Here is a 12,238-nt window from a genome sequence, read left to right on the forward strand (position 1 = left end):
GCTTCCACCTTCCCCAATCCATGTAAAAGGGCACTCTTAACAAACTTTGGAGCTGCAGAACCACAAAATGACACAGAGAAGCTAACCTCCTGCTGAGGACAGCCCAGCAGGAATCGCAGCACAGCACTCTGGGAGCCAAGCCCAGCCCCATGCCTAGGCTTTAGCCCCAGGGTGGGCCTGACCATCCACCAGCTAGAGGGACACCAGATCAGCAGCAGCTGTGGCTGTTTCCAGATTTACCAATACATACATGCGAAGGGCAAAGTGAGAGGTCAGTGCAGTCTGGACTTTGGGACCCAGTAAGTGGGAGTGCGTGGCTTTTGCCCCCAGGGCGAGAAGCTGCCGAGACACCTGCACAGCTAGCCAGCACCACATGGCAGCTTCAGCTCCTGGCCTGCAGAGTGTAGGGGGACCAAGCACCAGTCTGAGGTGTAATTGCTCTTGCTTTAACCTTCTTGGATCTGGATTTCAGTCTAGGGTGGAGGTCCTAGGGAGTGTGTCGAGCTTGCCAGAGCATGTGGAGACCTCAGAGAGGGCACCCATCTAATACCTCTGGCAGCTAAGAAAACCCCAGCGTTTGGGACAAAAGCTCCCCTGTCTGGTGTTAGAGTCCTACTGTGGCAAAAAGCACAAGGGTCAAGTGACTGAGGGGCGACATGACCAGGCAAAGGAAACAAAGCAAACAGAAGATTCCAACATTAGACTCCTATTTTGGGGACAAAAAGGAGCAAAGCATGGAACGGGAGAAAGACAGTGAAGTCAGAACTCCTGCACCAAAAGCTTCAAAGGAAAATACAAGCTGGTTATAGGCCATAGAGGATCTTAAGAAGCAGATAAGAGAAGTGGAGGAAAAATTGGGAAGAGAAATGAGAACAATGCAAAAAAATTATGAAATGAGAGTCAACAGCCTGACTGAAGAAAATAACGCCTTAAAAAACAGACTAACTTAAATGGCAAAAGAGGCTCAAAAAGGCAATGAGGTGAAGAATGCCTTAAAAAGTCGAATTTGCCAGATGGAAAAAGAGTCTCAAAAGCTCACTGAGCAGAATCATTGCTGCAGAATTAGATTGGAGCAAATGGAAGCTAATGACTTTATGAGAAATCAAGATGCTGTTAAACAGATCCAAACAAATGAAAGAATAGAAGGCAATGTGAAATATCTCATGGGAAAAACCACTGACCTGGAAAATAGATCCAGGAGAGATAATTTAAAAATTATTGGACTACCTGAAAGCCATGACCAAAGTAAGAACCTAGAAATCATCCTCCAGGAAGTTCTCAAAGAAAACTGCTCTGATGTTTCAGTACCAGAGGGCAAAATAGAAGTTGAAAGAACCCACCAATCACCTCCTGAAAAAGATCCCCAAAAGAAAACTCCTAGGAATATTATAGCCAGGTTCTGGAATTCCCAGATTAAGGAGAGAATATTACAAGCAGCCAGGAATAAACAATTTGAATATTGTGGAAACACAATCAGGATAACTCAGGATCTGGCAGCTTCTACACTGAGGGATTGAAGGGCTTGGAATATGATATTCCAGAGGTCAAAGGAGCTGGGATTAAAACCAAGAGTCACCTACCCAGCAAAACTGAATATCATGTTTTAGGGGAAAATATGATCATTCAGTGGAATAGAGGACTTTTAAGCATTCTTGCTGAAAAAAAGCAGAGTTGAATAGAAAATTTGACATTCAGGTGCAAGAAGGAAGAGAAGCATAAGAAGGTAAACGTAAAAGAAATCAGAAGGAACTTATCAAAGTTGAACTATTAACATTCCTACATGGAAAAACAATAATTGTAACTTATGAAACTTTTCTCAGTAGTTGAAAGGAATATATATATATAAGGGTATATGGGCATATGAATACATATGTGAATGTGTGTATATATGTTTACAGGTATACATAGATAGAGCGCACAGGACCAATTTAACAGGAAGGGATGATACTTAAAAGGTGAAATTAAGAGGCGAGAGAGGAATATAATGAGAGGAGATGGGGAGACACAGATTGGGGTAAACTATCTCATATAGAAGAGGCAAGGGAAAATGATTACAATGGAGGGGAAGAATAGGAAGGCAAAAGGAAATGGGTCAACCTTATTCCCATTGAATTTGGCTTGAGGAGGGAATGAAATACACACTAAATAGGGTATCTCAACCTACAGGAGAGTAGGGGGGGAAGGGGATGAGAGGGGGCATTATGGAAGGGAGGGCAGGCTGGGGGGGAGGGAAGTTAGAAGCACCCACTTTTGAAAAGGGATGGGATCAAAGTAGAGAATAGAACAAGTGGGAGGTGGGATAGGAGGGAGGGAAATATAGTGAGTCTTTTACAATATATCTATGTTATTGTTTTGCATTAGCCACACATGTACAACCTATTCCGAACTGCTTATCTTCCCAGTAAGGGTGGGTGACAAGGAAGGAAGGGAATGAATATGGAATTCAAAGTTTTAAAATTAAATATTCAAATATATATATGTATATATGTGTGTATATATATACATATATATGTATATACTATTATTAATACTATTTTACATGTAATTGGGAAATAAGATATACAGGCACTGGGGCATAGAGATCCACTGGAAAAGTCAAAAGGGTATGGGAGAAAATATGGGAGAGAGCAGATTGGAGGAGGGGATATCCTGTGGGACTGCTATTTTGGGGTGGTGAGTAGGGGAAAAATGGGGAGAAAAATTGTAACTCAAAATCTGGTGGAAATGAATGATGTAAATCGGAAGTTAATAAAGCATTTGGAAAAAAAAATTGCAGACAGTTGGCTAAGGACTGAAGTTCAGTAAAAAGATTAGGGTTGGATATCTTGTTTCATTTTATTTGCTATTATTTACGTTTCTACTACCAAACCTTCCTGCACATTTCCAAAGCTTTAAGAGCAATATTCATTCAGTACTGTGCAAACAGAATTCTTATGGTTTTACTGTAAACTCATAATTTTCCTTTTCCATAGGAATTTTCCAATGTCCTAGGACCATGTGATTATATATACAAACTTCCATATATCTCTATTTACTATCTATATAATATAATATTGCATTTATTATAAATATACACATTTCCTTGTGTTCCTAATAAATGGATTTTGGGGGCTTCTGAAGTGAGTCCACTTTTACTTTCAATATCAGAAACCTGAATAAGTTATTTTCATAGGTTCACAGAATTATAGATGAAGAAACTGAGGCCTGGAGAGGTTAATTGACTTGCCCAAGGTCATCTCTATTTCCAGTGCACCATGGCATCTAAACTATGCATTTATTGATTTTGCTTGACCATACTTATTTGTTACAAAGGAAAGGCATCTATGGGGGAGGATAAGTTAGTGGGTAGAGATAGAGATGTTAGAAAAAAGTGAAGAAAGAAAGGAAAGAAAGAAGGGAAAGAGTAAGGAAGCAATGATAGGGCTTGGGGTTGGGGTAGAAAAGCATTATTTATTACAATCATATACTGACAGACAGCAGTATAGTGGCTAAAACTAGACTCAGACTCAGGATGACCTGGATTCAAGGTCTACCTCTGACATCCTAGGAAGGTCATTCAATCTCTCAATGTTACCAACTGGGGGAAGAACTGAAGAAATTTTGTTATATGAATATAATCAAATTTTATTGTACTCAAACAATGAATATGATAAATTCAGAGGAATTTGAGAATTCTTGAATGAACTGTTTAAGAATAAAACTAAGAGAATAGTTTATATTATAATAATGTAAGGAAAATAACTTTAAAAGATATCAGAGATCTGATCAATGTTATGATTATTTACCATATAGAGGATGAATTAGAGGTTGCTGATAGAGACATAATAGTACAAATAGAAGGAAAAGAAAATTAATAAAACATTTTATGATATCTAGAAGAAAACAAAAGACATTCAGAAGGGGCACAGACAAACCAGAAAACTTTGTTACTATTTTGTTAAATTTAATACATGCTTTTAAAAAACAAACTATATGTGACAATTCATTTCTTCTGAAATTATCTTTTGTTCTTTTTGTTCTAAAATGTATGTGTTTGTTAATGATTTTTAAGTTCATTATAAAAATAATTTTAAAAAATGAATTAATGTAGTGATGGGAAGCCAGAGCAGGGTTGATGGACTAGGAGAACTGAGTGGGTGAAAATGGGATAAACTCACCCACAAAACAAAAGAGGAAAGCCAATTGTATTAGAAAAAAGAATCCAAAAATGTTGTTTACTAGAAACACACTTGAAAAAAGATTCACATAGAGTTAAAATGATTATGAAGAGAAAAATCTTCAGCTACACTAAAAAATCAGTGTAGCAATCAATAATTTCATGTAAGTCTACAAAAAATATGGAAAATATAAAAAAAGAAAATTGAGTAGATAGATGGAAAAACAGGAGGATATGCTGAAAATGAAAACTAGGTTTAGTAGGATAGAGGGAGAGGACAAGAGGTTGTGATCAGAGAGAGGAGTTGCAGTTTAAGATAATGGAGTTGCTACAATTTCTAGTGATGATGAAGTCTAAGGTGACTGAGATAAAATAGAAATAATGGTTATGGCAGTTGAAGAGAATGATGAACTGGGAGGCCAGGATGTTCTAAGGAATTTAAATATGAGTAATTAAGAAAGGCAGGTGAGACAAGGGTGGTGGTATGTGCCTATAATCTCTGTTACTAGGGGAAGCTGAGACCACTGGACCACTTGACTTTATGAGTTCTAAACTACAGTAGGGCTTAAGTTGATCAGATGTTCAAACTAAGTCTGGCATTGATATGGTAAGTGCCCAGGAATAGAAGGTTACCAGACTGCCTAAAGAGTAGTGACCATGCCCAGGTTGGAAAAATGAAGGTTATAGTTTCTATATTAATCAGCATCGTATTAGGCCTATGAGTGGCAATTGCACTTCCAACCTGGTTGAACTAGAGACCCAGTCTCAAAAAATAAAATAATATAAAGAGAGTAAAGGATCAGGTAGGGGACAACAAGAAAGATCTAGACTCCTACCCAATTATGTGTTGACATAAGGTGGCATCACTGACACCAGTCTCTCCCTAGTGATTGTATCACCCATGGGTGATGAGGTTGGTCATTGGAAGGTCTGATTAGGTGTTAAGTTCACAGTTGGTGCTGGCAGACTAGGTACCAACCAATATCAACTAGGTACTAACAAATGTAACTCTAAGTGTCCTCCTCTCTCCTTGAAGGCAGTGCTCCACCTTATGATTGCTTTTTTTCCTCTTCCACAGTTAATATTGCTGAAGAAATTCCTCAATTAAGCTGATTTCTCCCACTAAAAAAAATTGTGATAACCTTATCTGAATCCTTATTGCTGCTTTATAATCCTTTCATCTGACTCTTACATTCTCATTCCTCATATTGATTGTTTCCATTTTTTTCTTCCTTCTTACATTCAATCAGTGCTCTATACTCCACTCAGCATTTGTAGTAGGGTGAGTCAATCTGATATAAGACCCTTCAGCATTCCCTCTGCTATTACATAAAACTTCTTAATATCACTTCTCAACTTTTTAGCATTATCACCTACTCTCTTCTTCCCTCAGGTCACAGAAGAGGAAATGTCACTATTTTCCAGCACAGGCAATCCCTTTTCTAATGCCTTTGACTCCCGTTCTTCAAGACTCAACTTTGCTCTTTCCTCCTCCACTGGCCTCCTTTACATCTTAATTACATGGGCAGTTCTGTCCAGTTCTTAAAGAGCTTTCTTCCCCACCTGGCTATTGTTCTTTTTCTTTTTCTGAACTGGTAAATTTCTTAAAAATAAGTTTTTATTGGTGTCTTTTTTATATCACTGTAATTTCCCCCAGTATTCCTCTTTCTTGCCACCCAGAACTATCCCATAAAACAAAAAGAATTCTTTAAGAGAAAGACAAGGAAATAAAATCCTTCTCTGAAAAGAGGTAGAATGGAAGTATCTTCTCATATTTCTTCTTTTCAGCCATGTTTGTTCTCCATAATTTTCTAATATCCAATTTTGATTTTTTTATGGTTGTTCTTTCCATTTACATTGTTGTAGTCAATGTGTATATTATTTTCTTGATTCTGCTTGTTTCATTCTGCATTAGTTCATGTAGGTCTTTTCATATTTTTCTGTATTCATCATATTCACAATTTCTTACATCACAGTAATATACAACAGTTACATACTATAATTTATTTAGCTATTCTCCCAATTGATAAGCATCTACTTTATTTCTGATTCTTTGTGATTAGAAAAAAAGTGCTACTATAAATATTTTGGTGTATTTTTATTATTTTTCTCCTTATTTTTTCCTACCCTAGTAGTGAAATCTCTGGAACAAAAGGTATGAACATTTTAGTCACTTTCTGTGCATATTGCTTTCAAAAATGGTTATACTGATTCTAGAACTGTGGTTCTACCTACTATGCACTAGTTTGCTTATCTTCCCATAAGCCCTCCAATATGTACAATTCCCATATTTTGTCATCTTTGTCAATTTTTAGAGTATGAGTTGAAACTTTAGAGTTACTTTGTTGTGCATTTCCTTTTTTTTTTTTTTTTGAGAGGCACACAATAATTTATTAAGGCCCCCTTGGGAGAATCCTCGGTCTTCAGCTTCCAGTCCAGTCCCTAAGAAGCTATTTCATCCAAAGCTATTGTTCAGTGATATCTCTAAAATAGACAAGGGAAGGCAGCTTGGGATCTAGATTTAAAGCAACCAAGGAAAACAGTAAACTCTGCAAGTGTGAGACAGAGAAATGAGCACACAGCCAGGATATAGTTTCTTTGGTCAACAGACCAGTTTAGGGGTTGAGGGGATAGGTTGGGTAGGAAAGCCTTTTTAGAACTGGGAGACAAAAAAAATAAAAACTTTAAATTAAAAAAAATATATCTATAAAATTTGTGTTCTATATTTAAAAAAAGATAAAAGCCCAAGAGACTCACAAATGAAAAAAAAAATCTTTTTAACTGGAAAGAAGAAAACAAAAACTGATGGCAAATCAGCCAGGCAAATGAATGACTACATCTAAATTTGAAAAGTAGAGCACAGAGGATTTTGTGTGTGCATTTCTTTTATTAGTGATTTGGAGCACTTTCATGTGGTTGTTAATAATATGCAATTCTTTTGAGAACTGCTCATTCATATCCTTTGATCACTTATCCATTGGCAGTGGCCTTTGGTCTTATATGTATCTATTGCTATATATCTTGGATACAAAACCCTTATCAAAGAAATTTTATGTAATGTCCTTCCCTCCCCCCCATTCTACTACTTACTTTCTTACCCTAGATGAATTTTGTTTGTGCAGAAAATTTTAAATGTCATGTAATGAAAACATATTTCATGCAATAAAAGTTATCTATTTTTATCTTTTTTTATTGTCTTTGTCCCTTGTTTGATTAAGAATTCATCTCCAGGGGCAGCTAGGTGGCGCAGTGAATAGAATGCCAGCCCTGGAGTCAGGAGGACCTGAATTCAAATCCCATCTCAAACACTTAACACGCAACAACAAAAACAACAACTAGCTGTGTGACCTTGGGCAAGTCATTTAACCTGAATTGCCCTCCAAAAAGAAAAAAAATTCATTTCCAAACTGTGAAATATTTGGCTATTCTGATCAAGACAATGGCCCAAGACAATTCCAAATGACCCATGATGAAACATACTATCTACTTCTAGAGAGAGAAATGATGAACTCAATGTATTTGAATAGTACTTGAAAAAACTTTTTTTCCTTGTTTTGTTTGTGTTTGCAACATGACAAATATGGAAATATGTTTTGTGTGATTTCACATGTATAATCAATATCAAATTGCTTACCTTTTCAAGAAGAGGGGAGAGGTGGGAGGGAGGTAGAATTTGAAACTCAAAATTTTTAAAAAATTATTGTTAATTTTTTACATGTAATTGGGAAATATGAAATAAGTTTAGTGAAATTAATAAAAATACATCTAAAAATAATGAAATAATCCATCTTATATACATAGCTATTAGAGTCTTATGATTTGCTCCTTTTCTATTTTTTTTAATGGAATGCCTTTGACATTAAGGTCACACATTAATTTAGAATGTATTATGAAATATAGTATAAGTTGTTTGTTTAAGAGTAATTTTTTTGCCAAAATGCTTTCCAATTTTCCTTGAAGTTTTATCAGACAGAGAGTTCTTTCTTAAGTCATTTATATTGTCTATTTTACTGATCCCTGGATTGCTGTATTCCATTACTTCTGATTCTCCTTTGTCAAAATCTGTTCTATTGAGATACCTCTCTAGTTTTAACAAATACTAGATGTTTTGTTGGTTGCTGTTTTATAATATAATTTGAGGTCTGGAAGTGCTAGTCCTTTTTTTATCTTTATCTCTTCCTTATTTTCCTTGATATTCTAGATTTTTATTTAATGATATAATACTAGAACTCTAAATTAACTTTGGTGGTATTGTAATTTCTATTATATTTTCATGGTCCAGCCATAAGTACTGAATATTCTTTCAGCTATTTAAGTTACTCTTTATTTCTTTAAGAAGCACTTTGTAATTGAATCTAAACAAGTCTTTTGTATGTTTTGGTATACTGATCCCCAGATGCTTTATACACTATGGAGTTATTTGGAATGGGATTTCCCTTTATATCATTGCCACTTAGATTTTGTTATTATTATATGGAAATACTGTTGAATTTTAAGTTTATTTTGTAGCCTAAAACTTTGCTGAAGCTATTACCCAATTAGCATCTTTTCTGATTTCCTAGGATTTTCTAAGTAAACAACATTTGCAAAGAGGGATAATTTTATCTCCTCTACCCTGCTTTATGCCTTTAATTTCATTCTCTTATTTTATTGCTATTGCTAATATTTCCAGAATCACAAATAAGAGTGGGGAGAGGGGCATTCTTGCTTTATATCTCTATTTATTGAAAAAGATTCTAGTGTACCTCTATTGTATATGATGCTGCTTTTGGTTTTAGATAAATTTTTTTTTTATAATAAAAAAGGTCCCTCTATGCCTATACTTTATATGTTTTTTTAAAAGCATAAATGAATGTTGTACTTTGTCAAAGGCTTTTTCTGAATCTATTAAGATAATCATGTGATTGGGGTGTTTTTCTTTTAATACAATTAATTTTGTTTATTATTTTCTTAATGTTGAACTATCCTTGCATCCCTGGTATACATCTAACTTGTTCATGATGAACAATTTTTTTGGATGAATCTTTATAGGTGTTTGGACAAGATTTTATTTAATACTTTTAAATTGATATTCATTAATTATGTTAGTCTATAGTTCTCTCTTGGTGCCTTATTCTTCCCTTGTTCAGATATTAGGACAATATTTGTCCCACAAAAGAAATCTGGTAGAATGCTTTCTTTACCAATTTTTGAGAATAACTTGTCTAGTGTTGTTACTAATTATTATTTTTAAAAGTTTGATGGAATTTTCCTGTGAATCCATCAGGATCAGGCTGAAAAGAACCACCACTCCTCTCCTTCACCCCCATCCCAACCCTCATCCCCTTTGATAGTTCCTTAGAAGCTAGTTCATTTCTTTTTCTGAGAATGGATTTTTAAGATCTTTGTTTATTTAAGATGAGATAGTTAATCTCTTTGTTTGGATTTGTATATTTTGAAGGTGTTCCTCTATTTCTTTGTTTCCTCAGTTTTGGTAGCAAATAATTATGTATAAGTTCTGAAATATATATATATATATATTTCAAAGTTTGGTTTTGTGATTTCACCTTGTTCATTTGGGTTTTTTTTCTTCATTTGATTTTCTGCTCTCTTCTTTCTAATCAGATTGACTAAATGTTTATTAATTTTATTGTTCTTTTCAAATCAGCTTTTAGTTTTATTTATTATTTATATAGTATTTTTGATTACCAGTTTGTCTAATTCTTTTCTAATTTTAAAAATATTTCTTTTGTGTTTGTTTTAGATTTGTCTATTTTTTTGTTTTCTATTCTTTTAAAATGCACATCAGAGAACTGAAAGTTGTAAACTAAAAGTAGATAAACAAATTTAATAAAATAAAAATTTTTTAAATGCACATCAGTTCCTTAATCCTTTCTCTTTCTATTTTCTTAATGTATGATTTTGGATATAATTTTTCCAGAGGACTACTTCAGCTACATCCCCAAAATTTTGACATTTCTATTTGATATCTAGTAGAAATACTTGATATGTTGTTTCATCATGACTACTTTCACATAATTATTTTTCCTATGATTTGTTTTTTGATATTTAGCATTTCTTTGTTGTCTCCATTTGGATCTGTCTTTAACAAAAGACTTTGTGCTTTCTGAATTAATTAGTATTTTTATTTTGATATATTCTGTAAAAGATGTGCTTATGGTTTCTGCCTTTTTAAACTTTTGTTTGCAATATATCTGTCATAATATGTAGTTAATTTTTGTAAATTTCATGTGATGTTTAGAAATACATGTTGTTGTTGTTGTTGTTGTTTTAACAGTTTAGAAGATAGCATGTCTTTTAGCTTGTTTCTCCAGCAATTGGTTCAATTCTGTATTTTTCTTTTTGCTTATTTGTTAGATTTATCTAAAACTGAGACATTAAAATCTCTTGTCACTAGTGTATTACTGTCCATATATTCTTGTAATTCAGTTAATTTTTCCTTTATTGATTTAGATGCTAAAGCATCTGGGCCATATAAGCTTAATATTGATAATGGTTTGTTGTCTATGCTTCCTTTCAGCATTAAGTAGTTTTCTTATTTATCTCTTTAAGTTGTGAATTTTTGTTTTTGGTTTGTCTGAAATTTTGATCACACCTCCTGCTTTTTTAGATTTTAGACCTGAGGCATAGCAAATCTTGTTCCAGCTTTTAAATTTTATTTTCCTGGTATGTCTTTACTTTTTAGTTGTTTGTTTCTTGTAAGCAACAGATTATGGGGTTTGTTTTCTTATCCAATTTATAATCAGATATAATGGGGGTAATGGACATCCAGAAAAGAGGGAGGACATGGACCCAGAGAGATTTCATGAGAAGAGGGAAAAAAAAATTATCATGGGGAAGCCAAAGGATAGCAATGAACTAAACAATGAGATATAAAAAAATTCCTACTAAGGACTATTACTTCTAACCTCTCTATCACCTGCAGAAATTGCTAATTCTTAGTGAGGCACAACAGAAAAAAGGGAGTATGGGGCAACAACTATAAGACAGTAACAAAAGAATTGTTTAGAAAAGGGAACCCAAAATAGGTACCTAATTTCGTAAGGAATACTGAGACTTAAGAAGGTTTAAATAAGGATAATGAATCAAAGAATATCAATAGAATAGACAGAAAGGGAAAGTAAATAATGAAGAAAATAAGAGAAACAAATCTTTTTTTTTAAGAAAAAAGTACATATAAGAAAATTTTACAAAACTAATGAAGAAAACAACTTGAAGGGGAGGAAAGGAAAGGGATTTTATTTGACTACCTAATTGGGAGGGGGGAAAATGAAAATAAATTATCTAAATAACTACATAAAAGGAAGAAAGAAGTTAAGCAAAACTTTAAAACTAGGGAAAGGTACCAAACAGGAGGCAGGGAGATGTGGAACTGAAAATGAGATAAAAGCCTGTGAAAACAGGGTTGTTTTAAAATAAATTAAGCTAAAATAACTGAAGAGACAAAATACTGTCTTTATAAAGGGGGGGGGGATTACAATGGAGGGAGGTAATAGTATTAGAAACAAATGGAGGAAAATATAAACCTAACCCTCAAAACTTTAAATGTGAATGGATCAAACAATCTGATAAAACAAAAAAAAAAAATGATTGTGTAAGAAAACAATATTCCACAATCCTTCCTTATCCTAATGTAATCTCCTTAAGGACAGGAACAGTCTTGCTTTTGTATCTGTATTTCCTGCTCTTAGAAGTAGCTGGCATGTATTCTTTAATATTTGCTTTTCATTAATTCATTGCACTCAGAGATATAAGACTGGAGCTCTGATGACAGGACTTCATAGGAGATAGACATTTGGGAATCACTAACATATAGGTCATTGTTGAAACCCTGAATATTGAAGGCAAGTATAAAGAACTAAAAGGCACATGATGAGATTTTAGGGAAAGCTCATAGTTATACTTATTCTATGGGACAAGAAAGAGGACCAAGGGAAGTCAATAGACAAAAATGTTTCATTGAATTTATAACTAAAAAAAGACCTTGAAGATTATCTAGTGTGAATCCCTTCATTTTAGTAATGAGAAAACTAAAGCTCAGAGGTGAACTAGTGATTTAGGATGGTGAAATTTAGAGCTAGA

This window comes from Petaurus breviceps, unplaced genomic scaffold (assembly GCF_028583685.1).
Source record: "Petaurus breviceps papuanus isolate PSGF00001 unplaced genomic scaffold, PetGlider_PUasm1.0 90630, whole genome shotgun sequence".
NCBI classification, from domain to species: Eukaryota; Metazoa; Chordata; class Mammalia; order Diprotodontia; family Petauridae; genus Petaurus; species Petaurus breviceps.